Here is a 21,617-nt window from a genome sequence, read left to right as displayed (position 1 = left end):
ACACCAAACATCTGTCTATCATCCGTTCCTTTCTCTATGCAATTGTGTGTGTTTGAGCAGAATTTATTTTTCAAATCCCTGGATGTTTTTGACTGTTGCCTGTTCAATAGCTGCAGACCTGAAGAGAGATAAATGGTCCGTGTATGTTTGTGATCTACAGTGTGTGAAAAAAGCACAGACAGCTTTTCACCATATGCAATTCCTCATCACGGTGCCTGAACCTCACATTTACATCTACTCCCCTAGCAGATGCAGCATCTTTTATCAGATACGACTTAAAGGAGAGGCGGCAATTAATCAGAAAATACATGTGAGTGTTATGGGCATCTGGGTAGTGTAGCGGTCTATTCCGTTGCCTACCAACATGGGGATTGCCGGTTCGAATCTCCATGTTACATCGGGCTTGGTCGGGCGTCCCTGCAGACACAATTGGCCGTGTCTGTGGGTGGGAAGCCAGATGTGGGTATGTGTCCTGGTCGCTGCATTAGCGCCTCCTCTGGTCGGGCGGGGCACCTGTTCGGGAGGGACTGGGGGGACTAGCATGATCCTCCCATGCGCTACGTCCCCCTGGCGAAACGCCTCACTGTCAGGTGAAAAGAAGCAGCTGGCGACTCCACGTGTATAGGAGGAGGCATGTGGTAGTCTGCAGCCCTCCCCGGATCGGCAAAGGGGGTGGAGCAGTGACCAGGGTTGGCTCGGAAGAGTGGGGTAATTGGCCGGATACAATTTGGCAGAAAAATGGGGAAAAATCCCCCCAAAAATAAATAAATTGTGTGTTATTAACTGGCATCATGGAGTGATCGCATAGCCAAGACTGCATGTCATGTCAAGTGCATTAAGTGTAACTGCATTTTAGAGAACCGGGTTCTGAAGTAGATGGACAATGCCACATGTCATGTTAAGACATCAGTGCCCTGAATGTGTACGATGTGAAGTGCAGGGAGTGGAAGGGCACAACAGAGGCAATACGGCTGTCTAAGTAAGGGCAGAAGAGCAAAATAGCATAGCAGACATAGTAGTAAGTTGCTCATTTAAGCTGGAAAGTGCAAGTTGTTAGTTTAAGAGCCATGGTTAGAGGGCATTAGGACTGGAAGAGGGAAGATTTGAAGGAAGCGAGTGAGTCATTCCATCATTTTGGGGCCGGCTGAGAGAAAAGTCTGGATTTAGCACTTGTCACTGTGCTAGAGGGAACAGATGGCAGTCTTCCAGAGCAGTAAGATGAAGAGGGAAAATCAACTTCACAGCATTTCCCCCCCCTGTTTGAACTGCAATACAAACTATATGTAACATTTAATGACTCCCCATGACTCAAACCTAAATCACTTTTAAACTTTCCCTCGGACAGTCTGGTGTATTTGGATGCTAATTGCCAGGCTACTGATGGCGATATAATAATTATCAACTCCACCATCTAACAGCATCCATTAGAAGCACAGCAGGCATTCAAACCGCCAAACCCCTTGTCTCCTTCTCCTCTTATTCACATGACCAAAAACGGATTTTTAATCTGTTGCATTTTGAGACTTGTTAATAACAATGTTATCTGTCTATCTAAATATTCTATATTTTAACACAGCTTGGGCGTACGGATGGTGTGGAGGTCTATTCCATTGCCTACCAACATGGGGATCGCTGGTTCGAATTCCCGTGTTACCACTGGCTTGGTTGGGCATCCCTACAGACACAATTGGCTGTATTTGGGGTGGGAAGCTGGATATTGGTATGTATCGTGGTCGCTACACTAGCACTTTGGAGGGGACGGGGAACTGGAGGGAATAGCATGATCCTCCCACGTGCTACGTCCCCCTGGTGAAACTCCTCACTGTCAGGTGAAAAGAAGCGGCTGGTGACTCCACATGTATCGGAGGAGGCATGTGGTAGTCTGCAGCCTCCCTGGGTTGGCACAGGGGGTGGAGCAGCGACCGGGACGGCTTGGAAGAGTGGGATAATTGGCCAAGTACAATTGGGTAGAAAAAGGAGGGAAAAATCCCCCCCCCTCAAAAAAAGAGGGGCAAAAACAGCTTGCACAGTTTAGGTTGGTCTTGCCACACAGTCAAACTATGTCGACAAAACCTTTCTGAGTAAACATTATTCAAATACACCTCACGCTTTTCCTCATATGACTCAAAATAGATCCAACTAAGTGTTTTCACTAGCTCTGACTAAACCCCAATAGACCGTCGACTTAACACATCCTTGAAAACCCAGTTAGAGAAAATGCAACAGAAACCTCTCAAGGCTGCTCAACAAACAGTGCTGACGGTTAAGAAAGGAGAGGAAGACAAAAAGCCGAACCAGCTCCTCGTTGCTTGGTTTTGAACCAGGATCATAGTGTGTTGTGTACTATTGATGGAGGCTTGGGTTCACTACAGACTGACACAGCAGACTGACACTGACACTGCAGACTGACACTACAGATTGACACTGCAGATTGACACTACAGACTGACACAGCAGACTGACGCTGACACAGCAGACTGACACGGCAGACTGACAGTAGCTGATGTACAGTTTGTGGCCTTTGACATCCATGTCTAATATGAACCTTGGAGTTTGATACAATCCAAATGCTGTTGAACTGCACAGATATCCTACACTAGATTGGGGGGGTAGTGGTGGTGTAGTCATGAGGACTACAGTGTCTACGTGTTTGCATATCATTTATTTATTCATTTTAATTTTTTTAATCCTTCAAACTCACTGGGCAAGCCTCGGTTCTTCCCCATTCCTTAAAACCGGACATTAAAGGAGCCCATGAGCAAGGGTACTCGGTAGACAGTCACCATTAAACGGTGGAAATATGTAATATGAAAAACTGCTGATCCTTCCTAATGTGCACACACTTAAGTTTTAACTGCCCTACAGTCCTACAAGGATTAGAGGGAAATGGATGGTGTAATTGAAGTGAATCATATCGCCTTGGTAATGGCAAATTATTAAATGCACGCTTCTTTTCTACCGACCATGTCCTCCTGTTAAGCTAACAGAGACAGAGTGATGTCTGGTTATATATTCCCTTCGCCAAACCGACACACTCACGTACAGCGCAAAGCCATCTAACACATTACTCATTTCTACAAGGAGGACTGTAGGCTGGTTATATGGAGCTGATCCTTTACCCCAGAGGCCGGAGGAGGTTCAGTGTCTGCTGAGGCCCTGCAAGTATGCTGCAGAAAGATGTCCACCCTCCACCAGGCGTAATGAAAGTGGGCCCACTCCCACTCCCATAATGATGTCCTCTGGTCACTACACCCTGAATGGTCTGCAAGGCTGTTTGAGCACACTTTGCTTCTGGATGCACGTTAACCCTGGCAGACTTTTAATACAGTGTTAGTAACTGGTCTTATACTGATTAAATACTGAATATAAATAGGCCGGCGTTTTTTTTTAAGATTTTTCCCCTCTTTTTCTCACCAATTGTACTTGGCCAGTTACCCCACTCTTCCAAGCCGTCCCGGTTGCTGCTCCACCCCCTCTGCCGATCCGGGGAGGGCTGCAGACTACCACATGCCTCCTCCGATACACGTGGAGTCGCCAGCCGCTCATTTTCACCTGACAGTGAGGAGTTTCGCCAGGGGAACGTGGTGCGTGGGAGGATCACGCTAATCCCCCCAATTCCCCCTCCCACCTGACAGGCGCCCTAACCGACCAGAGGAGGCGCTAGTGCAGCGACCAGGACACATACCCACATCCGGCTTCCCACCTGCAGACACGGCCAATTGTGTCTGTAGGGACGCCCGACCAAGCCGGGGGTAATAAGGGGATTCGAACCACCGACACCCATCTTGGTAGGCAACGGAACAGACCGCTACACTACCCAGATGCCCGTATTTCCCTTTTGAACTGTTGGTGCAAATGCAGTACCTGTAGGCTGGGGTCGAGGGTCGTGTGTTGTGCACAGGCCAGAGAAAGGACTGAAATCCAACCTTCACATCCTGAGCACATGCACAGCTGATATATAAGGCTCGATTGTAGGGGGGCGGCATCTCTCCCTTTTTTCAACACAAATGTGAGGGAAACTAAAACAATACTTGCCTGCCATTTATGGAAATAAAACAGAGCAAATCTGAGATGAAACACTGTGACAAGGTTCAGTGATTAATGGAAGGGCGCACCAGATAAGTCAATATAGACTTGTGCAAGATGTAATACCACACAATACATCAGAGAGGCAGCACTCGGTGAATTCAAATTCCCACATCTTCAGAGGCAGAACACGGTCTTTGATAATCCCTTTTCAGGGCCCAGAGCAACAGTTAAACAGTTAAAGCACTGCTCATGGATAAACACACGCCTTTCAGCGTTTCCTCTCTCTCTCTGCCTGCTGAAACACACACACACACACACACACACACACACACACACACACACACACACACACGCACGCACACACACAAGTTAATGGCACGTTTTCCCATCATTAGAAATTAGACTTGATGCATTGCTCACTGTGATCCATTACATTAAAATAAAAAAAAAAATACAAAAGTAAAAGAGAATTTAAGATAGAAAAAAAATCAAAATAAACAAAAATTAAAACGTAATCCAAATATGTATGTAAGATTAGTAGCCTAAGTATATTGGAGTACTCGGCGTGCTAAAATGACTGCAGGTAATGTCAATAAACTCAATGTGCAAAAAAAAGCTATTGAGACAAGGTATAGAGTAGCCAAACGAGTTCTATACCTGCATGTAGGTTGAGTTTACAAAAATATAAAAAACACAATATATCTGTCAGCGCAGAAGTGGCAATTCACAGCTGCAAGCAAATACACAACAACAATTCTACTGCACAGTATTCCCAGTGAGGATGTTACAGTTGAATAGTTGCAGTAAAATATTCGTACAGCCTATACGGGGAAAGCTGGAAGTGATGTCGAAAGAGTGTGGTAAATCACGAGTCATGGCGGTCCTCGCTGTCTAAATCAGTGCCAGCGGCGTATAGCGGTCAATGGGCAGTATTTATGAGCACTGCCAGCCATGCCAAACCTGGAGAGTCCATCACCACTCCGCCAATAACCTGTATCTGACCTGCTTAAAGGCCACACGGTTGCATAGAAGGTGGTACGAGTGTAACATGTCACACGAGCGCTGATGTGTCCTGAAGGTTTGGCCTTAAAGGCAGCAGCGAATTCTTGATCCAGGAGTGGCTTTGAGAAATGTGCGTTGAAGTCAACCAACCGGACTGTTTCTGGCTCTGTGTTTGATTGTTGAGGAAAAATACCTCCAGGACGACAGACCGATGACTGCTTGGGAGAAAGAGATTGGACATTGGGTAAATGGACTTTAAGATGAAATTCCCCCTCCTTGCGTGTCACTTTACCCTTTCTCTTCTCTGTAACCCCCCCCCCCAGCATATTGGCTGCCCCTGAGTCCATGTGCTGCAGGGAGGGAGGACTGAAAACAACCTTCATCCTCCCGCCTGGCCCCTGTCATGTTTGCCTGTCTCCCAGTGGTGACAACCTTGGTATTGAGTGGCACCCCAGGTCAGAGTTGCCACAAGAAGGAGAGAGAGGTGTGTGTGTGTGTGCGAGAGAGAGAGAGAGAGCACAGAGAGTCATGTGAGCAGCAGTTTTATTGACGACATTTACAAGTGGACAGTATTGAGGATACTAGCTATATGTACACCACCATCACTTTATAACTACACTTCTTTTTATTCTTTTTCTAAGTGAGACGGTGAAGACGGGCCAAAAATGAGTGCTTATTTACTTGCTCAGCTTTTGAAATGCATTATTAATATCCTCCTTTTGCATCATAAAGCTGTGTTTATTTGACCCTCAAATGGATGGTGTGCCTTGCCCCATATTCCTCTTGCCATGTTATTTAAAAAAATGCTTTTGGCCATATTTGCACCCATAATCTTCAGAAAACATTGTGTGTGCAGTACACAGAAAACTGAGCCTCAGCATTGGGATACTGGCACATTGGTCCGCGGTGTCAGCCAAGTGTGTCACAGACTCAGGGAGGACCCAAACGCAGGACCCAAAGACAGGGTGATACGGTAACACTTGGTTTAATGAACAAAGGCAGACAGAGGCCAGAACACCAGGGGATCAGCATGATGGGGAACCAAACAGAATAGGCGGTAAAATACAACAAATAATCTGGCAGGGACAAAGGGAAACCAGGGGAGAATGGAGGCTGGGGAGCAAGTCAGGGAATGGGGAACAAAACACGGGGTTGACTGGTGGCAAAAAGCAGCGGCAGGAACTGAAACGACAGTACTTCAAAATAAAACAAAATGGTAACTGTAGGAGCCAGTTAGCACTCAATTGTATAAATAGGAACCAATGTGTGGCTGGTCAGATGTTCCGCCCGGAAGGTTAGCAGCTTTTGACCACACACCCAGAGACACAAAGCTGAGGAGTAAGCAGCTTGTTGCTGCAGTCGTTACTTGTGCTTCTGGATATTACTGTTTGTTTGTCCCGGAAATACGTTTGAGTTTAATGGACACTAACAATAAATGGACGGAGTGTTCAGGTGGCAAGTTAGTCTCGGACTTGGATTCATCAGACACGGTAATACGTGCGTCAGTTACGCTACCTGCGGCGCAACACCTCAGTGGCTTAAAGCGTCGGCTTAGCCTCTAAAACACAAGCCAAAAACTGTGTTTTGTTGGAGTTTGGGGACGAGTTTCTGCACGTTTGATGATTACGGCGGCTACGAGGGAGCCGGGGGGGGGGCTGGGTGTTTGGAGCGCTCATCCGCTGCTCATGACGCCGGAGAGGAGCAACGGTGTGAAGGACGCCGCGGAGCTTCTCGCCGCTTGAATCACGGAACAACGTTCATCTTAAGGAGGTATGTGTCGTGCTACCACCGTTAAGATGGCCGTATGAGTTTGTGTGCACACATAAGGGCGTAATTCCAATGCATTGGTTGCTGAAGAGGATGAGCAATACATTTTGTATCGACTGATTTGTTGAAATCTGTTGACTGTCAGACCGTTAGATATGGAAGAGTGCGTCGCGGACAGGGACATAGGTGCGAGTGGGCCAACTGCTGGCCAACGGGACAATGTGGCTGAGCTGTAGTGAAACACAAACGAGCAAGCGGGTGGTCAAACTTTCTGCTAAAGCACTTGCTGATAGGTTGGACAGACTTCAAAGTGGTAGAAAAGCTAAGCTAAATAAAGGCTAGCAATTTAAGAAAGATGATACAAGGTTTAATGCAAAATGGTGAAAATGCAGAGGTACAAAATGCTCTTGATGGTTACATTGAATTGTGTGATGAAATAAGGTGTATGCATGATTCCATATTGGGTTTATTGCCACATGAGAGAAAAAAAAGACATGAAACAGTTTAAGGCAAAAATGATGTTCAATAATGCATTTATTACCAATACACGAGTGGGTGTTAAGCAAAGAAAAGCATGTCTGAAAATGAAGGTACTGGTGATTTTAATATTGACGATGGTAATTCTGATGATATTAATCCCATTGACAGTGTTTCCAATGTGGGTAAACATTCAAACAAAAGTGACACCAGTAATAAGTCAAGTACCACTTCTGCACAAATTAAAGCAGCGGCAGAAAGAGCTGCATTTGCTCGTATGGCAGCTTTAAAGGAACGGCATGTGTTGGAGGAACAGGAACAACAAATGAGGATAAAAGAGCAGCTCAATTTGGAAACTAAGCTAGCTGCATCTACTGCTGTGTTGGCAGTTTTGTAGGCTTCGGATGGACAATGTTCCTCTCATGCAGTGACAAACGGCATGAACTCTTATTCTGTAAGGGAAAAGAGGAGACTGGCACTATTCAACACTCTTAACCCTATGGCAAAGGAATATGAGTCTGCAGCATGGAAAAGACAGCAAAGGGTGTGGTCACTGCCACAGAGCAAACAGACAGGAATGGACGTCAAACCAGAGTAAACTGAAAGGCAGGTTTCAAGTGCATCAAAGTGAGAGGTTGATACACATGATCAACAGCATTGGGAAACATCAAGTTTTGCAACCTAGTGCAACGACTGCTTGGGCAAATCAAAGAAATAGGCAACATATAAATCATCAACAAAATGATCATATTCCATCTGGAGACGTTGTCACTATCATGCAAAAGCAAAATGAGATAATAGCTGCCCTTGTTCACCAGCAGCACTTACTGTCTCTGCCAACACAAGACATTTCTATATTTGAAGGAAATCCGTTTCAATATAAAGCTTTCATTAAAGCATTTGAACAAGGAGTGGAGGACAAAACTAGCAGAGCTGCCTGCTTATACTACTTGGAACAGTTCACCAGAGGACAGCCAAAGGAATTGGTTCGTAGCTGCCAGCACATGGCTCCTGAACGTGGCTACATTGTGGCAAAGGGTCTTCTACATGAACATTTTGGAAACGAGTACAAGATTGCTACTGCATACATAGAAAAGGCTTTAGCTTGGCCAACGATAAAGTCTGAGGATGTCAAAAGCCCTACAAGCCTATGCTTTATTATTGCATGGATGTTGTAATGCAATGGAAGCGCTTCATTACATGCAGGAGTTGGATATGCCAACCAATATGAGTGGTCGTTTCTAAATTGCCATTCAAACTCAGGGAACGATGGAGGGCTAAAGTTCATGACGTTATGGAAGCCTCCAACGACAGGGCTCATTTCATTGACGTGGTTGTGTTTCTTAAGAGGCATGTGAGAATCCTTTCTGACCCGATCTTTGGAAATATTGAGGATGTGTCTCAAATTACAGTTGGCTTAAGACCTCCCAGCAAGTTTAAGCTGCAGTCAAAGAACAGAGTGAAAGGAAGTAGTTTTGCTGCTACAGTAACACCAATGGATTCTGCTGAGGATAAAACTATGACAAACGGCTCAAAGAAACGGTGCTTGTACTGTCAGTGCTGTTCACGTGCTCACCTTTTAGAGAAATGCCAACAATTTAAAGGTAAAAAGCGCAGAGACAAGATTTGCCTTCTAAAGGAGAAAGGGATTTGTTTTGGATGCTTAGGTATTGGAAACATAAGCTGTGACTGTAATAAGTGCTTGATCTGTGAGGTTTGTGATCAACAGCATGCCGCTGTGCTTCATATCAAGAAGGAAAATGTGGAGTCCAAGCAAATGAACGAGCCACCAGGAGCTAAACCATCAACTCTTCCTCAGACATGTGGGCGTACAGGGGGCAGAAAGGATCATTGTATTCTTTCCGTTGTTGCAGTGCAGGTCAAGTCCACTAAGGGAAGTGAGGTCATACAGACCTATGCATTTTTGGATCCTGGTAGTACAGCTACGTTCTGTTCAGAGGATCTCATGCACAAGTTGAACATTACAGGAAAAAGAACTAATTTCTCTTGAAAACTATGGGACAGGAAAAGGTTGTTCCAGCATACTGGTTATTTGGGATGGAGGTGTCTGGTCTTGATGGAAATAACTTTTATCCTCTCCCAGAGGTCCTCACACAGAAGCAAATGCCAGTCACTGCAGAAAACATTGCTACTGTTACAGATGTGAAAAGGTGGTCTTATTTGTCAAAGGTTCATATCCCCAGCATAAAGGCTAATGTTGACATGTCTATAGGAACCAACACTCCCAAGATATTGGAACCTTGGTAAATTGTCAACAGCTGTGGAGATATGCTATAAGAACAGTGTTGGGATGGGTCATGAATGGTCCATTAAATGGAAATGGCAGTAATCTTGAATGGAGCTTCCTTCTGTTGTTGTGAATAGAATTTCTGTATCCAACTTGGAGCTCATGCTGAAAAATCCATATAACCACGACTTTAATGAAAAGACCTCAGAGGACAAAGAGATGTCTAGAGCAGAGGACAAAGGGATGTCGAGAGAAGACTTTAGATTTATGGAAATCATGGACTCCTCTACAGGATAAGAGGTACTGCCTGAAGTTGCCCCTTAAGAAACCCAATGTCTTCCTAACAAACAACGTTGCAGTGTCTAAGCAAAGTGTACTTGGATTAAGGAGGAAGTTTGTGAATAACCCACAGTTGCACAAGGAATATTCAGGCCCTTCTCAATGGAGGCATGTTGACTCCAAAGACAATCTAGTCGACGCTGCCTCCAGAGGAATGAAGGTGCCTGACTTTCTAAAGAACCACAGTTGGCTTGAGGGTCCCAGGTTTCTTTCAAAGTCTGAGAAAGAGTGGCCAGCGAATTATGACAGTGATTTCATAGTGGACTCTGATGATCCAGAGGTCATAAAGGACATCTCTGTGAATTTCCTTGTTAACAATTCACTTAATGCCACTGACCATCTCATGATTTACTTCTCAGACTTGAAGAGGCTCAAAGTGTCAGTGGCCTGGTTTCTCAGGCTGAAAACAATATTATTGGAGCTCAGTCGTTGGCGAAAGGGTTTGAAGGCCTTTGGAAATGCACAAGCTGGTCAAGTGGAAAGACTAAAAGCCACAATCGCACCGAGGAGTAACAGCTTGGCACCTAAAGATCTGTTGGAAGTGGAGTTGGCTATCATTGACTATTTTCAGCAGCAAAGGTTTCAGAACGAAATATCCTCCATTATTTGAAAAGGGAACAATAAGCAGACAAAGTTCCATTTACAAGCTGGATCCGATTTGGGAAGACGGACTCCCACGAGTTGGAGGGAGATTAAGCAAAGGAGCAATGCCTTTGGAAATAAAACATCCACTCATCCTCTCTAAAGATCAGCATATTTCCATGCTTATCCTCAAATACATTCACCAACTATTAGGTCACAGTGGTTGAAACCATACACTGTCTGCACTGAGGAGGGAGTATTGGATAACCAGCGCCAACTCGGCTATGAGGACGATCGTATCTGAATGCAGCTTTTGCAGATGCTATAATGGAAGTGCTATGGAGCAAAAGATGGCAGATCTTCCAAAGGACGATCCAGGGTGTATCCCCGCCTGCCGCCCAGTGACTGCAGGGATACGCTCCGGCATCCCCGCAACCCTGAGAGCATGATAAACGGTTTGGATAATGGATGGATGGGTGGATGGAGTGGACTATTTTGGACCTGTGGAAATAAAGAAAGACAGAACAACTTGCAAACGTTATGGTGTGATGTTTACTTGCTTGGCGAGTAGAGCAGTTCATTTGGAGGTGGCAAACTCGCTGGAGACTGATGCATGCATAAATGTTTTACGCCGGTTTATCAGCAGGAGAGGCCAGGTTATCCATATCAAATCAGACAATGGAACCAACTTCGTCGGCGCAGAAAGAGAACTGAGAGACTCTCACTGGCCACTGCATTAAATCATGAGCAGACTCAAGGAGCTGTTCTAGCTGGAATTGAATGGAGTTTCAATCCACCAGCAGGATCTCATCATGATGGTGTTTGGGAGTGCATGATTCACATAGAAAAGCATGTTCTCAATTCAATCTTGCACCAACAGATGTTGGATGATGATGGACTTCACACATGTAAAATAGAAGCCATTCTTAATGATCGTCCAATAACCAAGTTGTCTAATCCTAATGATTTTGAACCTCTCACGCCCAATAATCTTCTTCTATTAAAGGGAAAATAAGCTTTGCCACCTGGACTTTTTGAACCTACTGACATGTATGTGAAATGTCAATGGAGACCTGTTCAATACATCTCTGATTTGTTTCAGAAGCGATGGGTCTGGGAGTACTTGCCATTGCTGCAAAAGAGACAAAAGTGGAACCAAAGGAAAAGGAGCTTAGTTGCTGGAGATGTTGTAGTCATCATGGATTCTTCAGCTCCACGTGGTTCCTGGCCTGTCAGCAAAGTGTTGGAAGTTTTTCCTGACAAAAAGGGCCTGGTGCGTTCTGTCAAGCTACGGACCAAAAACAATATTATTGAGAGACCTGTAACTACACTTGGTTCAATCTGCACCTCTTGTACTAAACAATGTTAATTGTATTTCCGTGTATGGTAATTGAGGTTTTCACATTTGGCTTCTCTATTGTTTTGTAATGAATTGTTGTGTCTGTTTGCCACTAACAATTAGGAGCCGGTGTGTAGGAGCCAATTAGCACTCAATTGTATAAATAGGAACCAATCTTTGTCTGGTCAGGTGTTCCACCTGGAAGGTTTACAGTTTTTGACCACACACCCAGAGACACATGCTGAGGCAGCTTGTTGCTGCAGTCATTACTTGTGGTTCTGGATATTACTGTTTGTTGGTCTTTGGAAATACGTTTGAGTTTAATGAACACTAACAATAAATGGACGGAGTGTTCATCTGGCAAGTTAGTCTCGGACTTTGATTCATCAGACACGGTAATATGCGCGTCAATTACGCTATCTGTGGTGCAACACCTCAATGGCTTAAAGCATCGGCTTATCCTCTATAACAGTAACAGATCATGAAAGAAGGTAAGACGAGTAGACTGAACTGGGATATATTCACAACGCTAACAGTACGGATGCCTCTTAAGCTGGGTTATCAGGTCTGTGTGACAAAAAAAGAACTCAAACATGCCCCTGCAAAACCATATACACTGCTTTTAAAGTCAAACGGCATTGCTGTCATTGCCAAATGCATTGTAATATCTACAAAGGAACACAACAAATGTTTATTATGCCAGCATTAAAAGCAGTTTCCTCTAAGCTGTTCTTTCTCCTAGGTCCTAAAAGGGCCTTGTGTAATTAGATACAGTAGATTTATCATAAAAAAAATATAGCTCTGTGAACATGTAGATCAAGTCACTCACGCACAAACTAACCTATTGGTTTGACTTTTCGCCTCCTCTTACTGTTCCCTCTTCCTCCCTGCCTGGACAATATGAATGTACCATTTTTACTTCTAATGCATTTACTGTAGTTAATTCTGGTAGATAGTAACTACCTAAGTCAGGATCGAGCGGTGGTCAGACCGAGAGCATTAGGCACATTTGTGTATGTGGCTGTGTCCCATGTCCAATTGTGTACGTGCTGATCTGGAGTCAGTTTGGTAGGATTTGGGTATAAATAAACTTCATTTAAAATAGGGATTGTTATTTATAGATATTATTCATGTCATTTGCATGCAAAATAGGTCTAAACAACCAGCGGACAAAAAAAAAAAAGTTCAACCCACGGCAACACTTCAAAAGTAGCCCAATTCCACAGGGTGTGTGTGTGTGTGTGGGGGGGGGGGGGACCAAACTTGGCAACAGTGCCTCTAGGCGACCCGCCAGGCTTGTTTGGGCCTCCCGATGAAAGTCCAGGAACAGTATGGCCACAGGATGTGCTGACAGGGAACCCAGCTGCACTCTCACCGGTCCATATCCTTCCCAGTCTACTAAATACTGGTAGCCATGGTGGCATACATCTAGCAACTGTCGGGACAGTGTAGGCCAAATGGCCATCGATTGTGCAGGGTGTGTGTGTGTGTGGGGGGGGGGGCGCAGCTGTGGGAGACAAGTTTCAGCTGAGAGACATGAAACGTAGGGTGAATCTTCGGGTGAGAAGGCAGCTTGAGTCTAACAACAGTGGGGTTGATAATGGAGTCAATCTCCAAGGGGCCAATGTAACGGGATGCGAGTTTCTTTGAAGTAGCTTGTAATGGTATATCCTTAGAGGAAAGCCAGCCTTTTGACTTGGTTGGTCTTTGGGGGCTGGTATCGGACGACAGTCAGCCATGTGCCGGTTATGGTCAGCGGAGTGGAGCAGGGTGGCATGGGCACCCTCCCAAATCTTACAACAATGATGAAGGTGGGCCTGGAAAGGGGGAATGGAGATTTCCCCCTCCTGGGCTTGGAAATGAGGTGGTTGAAAACCCATGGCACATTCAAAAGGTGACTCACCAGAGGCTGCACTTGGCTAGCAGTTGTGAGCATACTCGATCCAGGCTAGGTGAGTGCTCCAGGGGGCCGGGTTCTTGTAGAAAACACAATGATGCGCCACTCCCAGGTTCTGGTTAGCTTGCTCTGTTTGACCATTAGTCCGAGGGTGATAACAAGAAGACAGACTCACAGTAGCTGCAAGGGTTGGGAGGACTTGTGATATAAATTGGGCACCCCGGTCGGATACAATGTGTGTGGGAATTCCATGGAGGCAGTAGACATGATTCACCAGTAGGTTGGCTGTTTCCAGAGTTGTGGAAAGCGTAGGGAGAGCCACAAAATATACAGCTCTAGAAAACCTGTCCACTATGGTGAGCATAACTATTACCTTGTGAAGGTGGGAGTCCAGAAATGAAATCGAGGCCTATGTGGGACAATGGGTAAACAGGGCCCAGCAAAGGATGGAGCAGGCCAGCGGGTGGCTGGTGAGAGCCCTTTCCTTGGGCACATATGGAGCAGATGACAACAAAGGTATGAGTGTCAGCAGCCATGGTGGGCCACCAGAATCACTGCTTTACAGGGACAGGGTGCGACTGACACCTGAATGACAAGAAAACTGGCAGGAATGCACCACTGGAGAACCTGGGAACGGACCGAATCAGGTGTAAAGACACAATTGGCAGGGCCATTACCTGGCTCTGGCTAGTTGCATTGAGCCTCCGAGACTACAGAGTCAAGTCACTTTTATTTGTATAGCCCAATCAATCTCCTTTGTCACCGTGTCTACCACACAGGAAGGCGGAAGGATGGTCTCTAGGTTGGGGAGTGTTTCTTCAGATGTAAACTGTCAAGAAAGAGCAATTTCCGATGTAAACTGAGCAGTTTCAGACAGTCTCAACAGTTTCAGATTTAAACTGTCGAGAAAGGTGAAGGCTCAAGGTTCTTGGAGCCTGGGTGGTACATGAAGATGAAGGCAAAGCGACCAAAAAACAATGCCCACTGGGCCTGACATGAATTGAAGCATTTCACTGTCCGAATGTAGGCCAGATTCTTGTCATCTGTCCATACAATAAATGGGTGTTCGACTCCCTCAAGCCACTGTATCCATTCCTCCAGGGCAAGTTTTGCAGTCAGCAGCTCCTGATTACCAGCATCATAATTATGCTCAGCAGGGATCAGATGGCAGAAAAAGGCACAATGATGGAGCTTCATGTCTGTAGCCAAACCACCCCTACTCCAGAATTGGAGGCATCAACCAACCTCCACAAGAAACTGTCGCGAGGGGTCAGGGTGAATGAGGACGAGTGTAGATGTGAACCGGTCCTTCAGTTCTGAAAAGGCTGCATCAGCCTCAGGAGTCAAAGAGAAAGGAGCACTGGATGAGGTAAGTTGAGTGAGGGGTGCAGCAACTCAGCTGTAGCCCCTGATGAACTGGCGGTAGAAGTTGGCAAAGCTGAGGAGCTGCTGGAGCTGCTTCACCAACGTGGGTTTTGGACACTGCCATTGCTTGGATCTTCTCACCTGCCCACTTTCTATGATGTAACCCAGGACGGACCTGAGCTGATGTGGAATTCACACTTTTCCACCATGACAAAGAGTTTGTTTTCCAGTCGGCGCTGGAGGACTTGTCGTACATGTTGAATGCGTTTCTCGGTGCTCCGGAAAAGGATCGGTAAGTCGTCAGTAAATGAAAATGGATCGGTTGAGGCTGGGGAGCTAGCGCAGCTGGAACAGGTGCCGGAGCGGGAGGATTGGGTTGAGCTCCAGGCTGTGGTGGGGAGCTGAGTGTAGACGTGGTCAAGTTGGGCTTTAATGCGGTTGACATTGGTTGCCAGGTTCTGGAGTGCCCCCACCACTTCGAGGGTCTGATGTTGTTGGCTCATGAGAAGGCTTTTATTGACGAGAGCCTGGCGGAGTTCATCTGTTCCCGCTGGGCCCATGTTGGCTAGATTGTTCCGTTACGGACTCGAGGAGGACCCAAACGCAGGACACACAGACAGGATAATATGGTAACAATTGGTTTAATGAACAAAGGCAGGCAGAGGTCAGGACACTAAGGAATTAGTATGACAGGTGACCAAACAGACAAGGAACAGGCAGGCAGAAAAACAGGTTCAGATATAGTTCCGGTTACCGAGAAGTTAGTCCAAATAGGCAACAGAACATACAAGGGCAGGCAGCAAACATGGAGTCAAAGATCAGGTAAAGAGTGAAACACGGGCAGGTCAGGCACAAGTTCACACTGAGGTGAACTGGGCCAAAACAGCATCATTAGTGTGGTTGACATGTCAGCCCCACTATTGTTTATGTGTTTTTTTTAATGCCTATAATGATTATTCCTGACCCAAATATGTCCCCGTTGACATTTGATGGAGAGAGTTGCTCTGTAGCAACTACATTTCTCCTTTTTGTTCATGTTTTCAAAGGTCTCCGATGTCATTTTTGAAGAGTTTGACAGTCATAGTCAATAGTCATGATTACCATACATAAAGATCACTTTCTACTGCATCATGGATGGTTCATCGCTGACAAAGCATGACTGGCTCTTTCCACTTAGCAGTGCTCTCGTTTGACTCAAAAGCATGCCTATTTCATTCTCTGTGCTGGCTGTAATCATGTCTATTTATACAATATTTGAACCATTCAAACTCAATGTATGAAGTGTTTTTTTTCTTGCAATTTTAAAATAATAATCACCATGTAACATCTTTTGTATGGTCCAGTATACAAACTGGTTTCCAGTATACAAAATAGTTTGTGACCACAATTTTGACCTGGCCAGCCCTTCTCAGTGGTCAGCCATTTCGTTGGCATGTCAGGAAGCTGTTTTTGTGGTGAATCTTGATCTAATCTGATAGGATCCGCTTCCTGAGCGGCTCAGTGGGCCATTCTTAGTTGGCAGCAGTAAGCTGTTCCTATGGGCTACTGCTGTTTAGACCTAATGGAAGAGTATTGATTCAGGGTATTGATTGTAATGTGACAATGATCGTTAGCCATAAGATAAGGCGCAGGTACAAGGTAGATAGATACTTGGCTTGGTGCAGCTAGTAGCCGTTGTGCTTTCCTAATGTATTGTTGGCCTAACCGCTGGTCTACAGACCAGACACGGTTTCTAGTCATGTGTCTCTCTCAACGGAAAAGATCTCATTTTAATCAATGCAGAAGTCTATACCGGGGTCCATGTAGGTTTGGCAAGTGATGCTGCCTTTGAGGAAGGCCAGTAAACACATGACGGTGAACCCAGATGTCCTTTACAGTGACCAATGACTGCAGTAGCTTGAGAACAGAAATCAGTGAAATATGACATCGGTCCTGTTATTTCAAAAGAAAATCTCCCTGACATATCGTTGGCTTCTCACACTACTTCGTTTGAAAAAGTGAACCATGAAGCAGATCCTGAGTGAGACAGGATGGGAATATATTGGGCCTCATGCATAAACATTCTCTTAATTCCCATTTAAATGTGTTCTTATGAGGGTTGTGGAAGAGTAATCAAGAGAAGAGGTTGAATTCCTGAAACTGTACCCACCCAAATTTGTTCTTGCACAAGTGCATTTAATTTTGAAAGCCACTTGTTTGTATATTGAATGTCAGTTAACCTTAAATCTGCACAGTCAGTCATGAAAATGGCAATTTGGCAATCTGATTTGGAGATTGTGGTAAGAAAAAAGAGTAGGAAATATTTGAGATCTAAATCGCTGATCAGGTGTTACCTGTACATCATGACATGCTGTTGTTAAAATGATATTTATCAATCTATCTATCCATCTATCTTCAAAATACATCCATCCATTATCTTAACCGCTTATCCTGCTCTCAGGGTCACGGGGATGCTGGAGCCTATTCCAGCAGTCATTGGGCGCAGGTGGAGAGATACCCTGGACAGGCCACCAGGCTATCACAGGGCCTAAACACACACACACACACACACACACACACACACACACACACACACACACACACACACACACACACACACATTCATTCCTAGGGACAATTTAGTATGGCCAATTCACCTGACTTAATATTTGGACTGTGAGAGGAAACCGCAGAACCAAATATCAAACTCAAAATACAGTATATCCTAAAATAATCTAAATATGATGTCAACATTAAACAACATATTTAAAAGATGTGGCTGACTAACAGGGTTATTTTATGTATTCACATACACGGGTGTGTGTGTGTGTGTGTGTGTGTGTGTGTGTGTGTGTGTGTGTGTGTGTGTGTGTGCAATGCTCTTATAGTTTTATCATACCAATGAAAGAATCTGAAATAGTAGAAAATCGGTGCGTGCCACAGTTTTCTTTAATAGTTTGTACTCCCACTTAATGGACAGATCTGTTCAGACAAACTGATATCGCAGGGCAACTATGTGAGTTAAAACCACTTCTGTATTGTTTTGCCTCCCCCGTACGTCACAACTCTCCAAGTATATATAATTTACTGTTTCAAGTGTGCGATGCAGAGCTATCTGGGCCAATTATAAATCGAACCCACTGCATCCATTCAATCAAAATGTTCCAATTTTACTCACAAAATCGGTGTATTGTCTATCCCGAGGGTGTAAAAAGTCAATATGCACTACATGGGTGTGTAAAATGAGGCATTACATTAGTTTATGCAAGTGTGATGAGAACTGGTATGATGTTTTTTTTTAAGCACACAACAAATCTCACAGCATGTAACGCTCTCCTCTGACCTCATTCAGGACCGTGACTGTGTCCATCTGGTCCGCCACACACCTGACCGGTCCATTTCAGCAGAACTGTCTGTCAAATCAGGACCCGAAGTCGACCACGTGCCTCTTCCATACTCTTAATCTACATGTGCATATGGAGACTTTCATTTTATTGCATGGCTACAATTCTTAAAATGTCTTTATGTGGGTGTCCGGGTAGCGTGGCGGTCTATTCGGTTGCCTACCAACACGGGGATCACCGAATTGAATCCCCGTGTTACCCTCGGCTTGGTCGGGTGTCACTACAGACACAACTGGCCGTGTCTGCGGGTGGGAAGCTGGATGTGGGTATGTGTCCTGGTTGCTGCAACAGCGCCCCCTCTGGTCAGTCAGAGTGCCTTTTCGGGGGGGGGGGACTGGGGGGAATAGCGTGATCCTCCCACGCACTACATCCCCCTGGCGAAACTCCTCACTGTCAGGTGAAAAGAAGCGGCTGGCGACTCCACATGTATCGGAGGAGGCATGTGGTAGTCTGCAGCCCTCCCCGGATCGTCAGAGGGGGAGGGTCAGTGACCGGGACGGCTCGGAAGAGTGGGGTAATTGGCTGGATACAATTGGGGAGAAAAGGGGGAAAAATGTCTTGATGCATGCTCAATAATCCAGGTAAGAAAATCACAGAATGTTGAATCAGTCCAACTGGACCCAGCGTTTATCGACAGATAGGTTTCATCACTCATCCAAGTGACCTCTTCAGTCTCAACTGACTGCAGGTATCCCCACCCTTATAAACAATACAGTGGCATAACGACCGAAACCAACGATCCGTTTCATATGCAAATATGGGTGTGACATTAACTATGTGTGCTATTCACAGGGGATGGGGGAATATTTGCAGTTATGAAAATAGTGTGCAGTGCACTTCAGTACATAACTTTTTTTTTAAAGAATGATTTAACACAGTCCAAAGCAAACAACATATATTCCTGTGAAAATACATTTGAAGAGGAACTTCACTGAAAATAAGATGCCCCAATGTGCAACACCTAAGAGAGTATTTTTTTTTTATGTGGGGAAAAAAGCAAACACATCAATATACTTGTACCCTTGTTTGGATGTTAAAACGGGTTTAAAAGCAGAAATTGTTCCAACACCTAAAACGTTCTTTTTCTGTACTCGCGGTGATTTGCATATGAAATGGGTCGTTGGTTTCGGGTCGTTATCACACTGTATATTGTTTATAAGGGTGGGGATACCTGCAGTCAGTTGAGACGGAAGAGGTCACTGAGATGAGTGATGAAACGTTTCTCCCACTAAACGCTGTGTCCAGACGAACTGATTCAACTCTCTGGGATTTCCTTACCTGGATTACTGAGCATGCATCAAGACATTTTGGTTTGTTTTTTGTTTCTACAGTCCCACCAACAGTAAGGCTGGTCTGCGAACCAGTTTGATTATACGATATATACACACACACACTAGGGCGGCACGGTGGTGCAGTGGTTAGCGCGGTCGCCTCACAGCAAAAAGGTCCTGGGTTCGAGCCCCGGGGTAGTCCAGCCTTGGGGGTCGTCCTGGGTCGTCCTGTGTGGAGTTTGCATGTTCTCCCCGTGTCTGCCTGGGTTTCCTCCCACAGTCCAAAGACCTGTAGGTCAGGTGAATCGGCCGTACTAAATTGTCTCTAGGTATGAATGTGTGTGTGTGTGTGTGTGTGTGTGTGTGTGTGTGTGAGCGAGCCCTGTGTGGTGGCCTGGCGGCCTATCCAGGGTGTCTCCCCACCTGCCGCCCAATGACTGTTGGGATAGACTGCAGCGACCCTAAGAGTTCGAAAAAATGGATGGATGAACATACATGCATATGGATTATTATTATAGCTGAATGAAATATGATCACATCAATTCCATCTTTTACAAGTATTTAAAATCCATTCTAGATGATTTAAATTCTCTCTGAGCTGAGTGGGGGGGGGGGGGGCTGTGTGCGTTTTTCATTCCATGTCAAGTGTGATTTGTTTGTGGGGAGAAGTGAATTAGCCGTTAATTAGCTCTGAACAGCTAGGTGTGGCCTGCGTTAATGGAGGCAGACAAGTTTCATTTCCTTAACCAGAGAAAAATCTCAATTTATTAGGAGCAAAAATCACCAGAAAGACAAAAGGCAGAAGGACGGTGGATATTTGCTGTTAGCTGAGGTCCATTAGGGGGGAATAAAGACGGGCGCTTAGCGAGATATGGAGGAAAAGAGGGGTTGGACGAGGTTAAGGAGGAGGGTGAATAGAGAAAATGGGATGGGGGGGAAAAAACCAATTGGAGAAGTTAAGAATCGGCAGAAGAAAGGGAGAGAGCAGGATGTGAGAGAAATAATATAGTGCAGAAAGACAGAGGGAGAAAAGCGGGGGGGGGGGGAGGCAGAGAGATGAGGGACACCAGGGAGAATAATACAAGCTGTCTCTTGCCTGAGAGAGCAGAGGAGATCACATCCTGATGGCTTTCTTTGAAGGGAAAGGTTTGTGTGTGTGTGTGTGTGTGTGTGCGCACGTACAAAAAGAGACTGGGAAGCTGTGTCAAGTGAAACGACTGAAACTGGAGCAAAAACTTGTGTTCTTCAAAAGGGGAGCAACACTGCAGACATCTAGATTTCAATGCTACCTCTCAATAACTTAATGGGTGGAATTCCTGTGTGTGTGTGTGTGTGTGTGTGTGTGTACGTTCATATGTGCGTGTGTGTGCAAACACATACACACACACACCAAGCGAGACGGATCCATCATCTGTGTCATAAGCAGTACTTGAGAATTAGAACAGTGACAATCAGGCCGGGAATAACGAGGGATAACGAGGGATAATGGGAGCGTCGTCACACGACAGAGGATGGAGATGGATGGAGGTGGGTGGAAAAACCATCCTGTGGGCTTTCACATCAGCACACAAAAAGGTCCTTTCCCTCCCACTTTGTTAGCCTGTAAAACAGGTCATATGGGCGTCTGGGTAGCGTAGCGGTTTGTTCTGTTGCCTACCAACACGGGGATCGCCGGTTCGAATCCCTGTGTTCCCTCTGGCTTGCTCAGGCGTCCCTACAGACACGACTGGCCGTGTCTGCGGGTGGGAAGCTGGATGTGGGTATGTGTCCTGGTCGCTGCACTAGCGCCTCCTCTGGTCGGTCAGGGCGCCTTTTCGTGCGCGGGGGGGGGGGGCTGGGGAGGAATAGCGTGATCCTCACTGTGGAAACTCCTCACTGTCAGGCGAAAAGAAGTGGCTGGCCACTCCACATGTATCGGA

The 21,617-nt window shown here is 45.6% G+C and overlaps 1 protein-coding gene across 1 annotated transcript in view; it reads right to left on the bottom strand.

Annotated features, from left to right (window-relative positions):
- Positions 1-21,617, bottom strand: part of LOC130113217 (phospholipid phosphatase-related protein type 5-like) — a 76,553-nt gene that overhangs the window by 3,138 nt on the left and 51,798 nt on the right. The window lies entirely within an intron of this gene.

This window comes from Lampris incognitus, chromosome 5 (assembly GCF_029633865.1).
Source record: "Lampris incognitus isolate fLamInc1 chromosome 5, fLamInc1.hap2, whole genome shotgun sequence".
Lineage (NCBI taxonomy): Eukaryota > Metazoa > Chordata > Actinopteri > Lampriformes > Lampridae > Lampris > Lampris incognitus.
The sequence above is the reverse complement of the archived record's forward strand: the minus strand, read 5'-3'. Positions and strand labels throughout refer to the sequence as shown.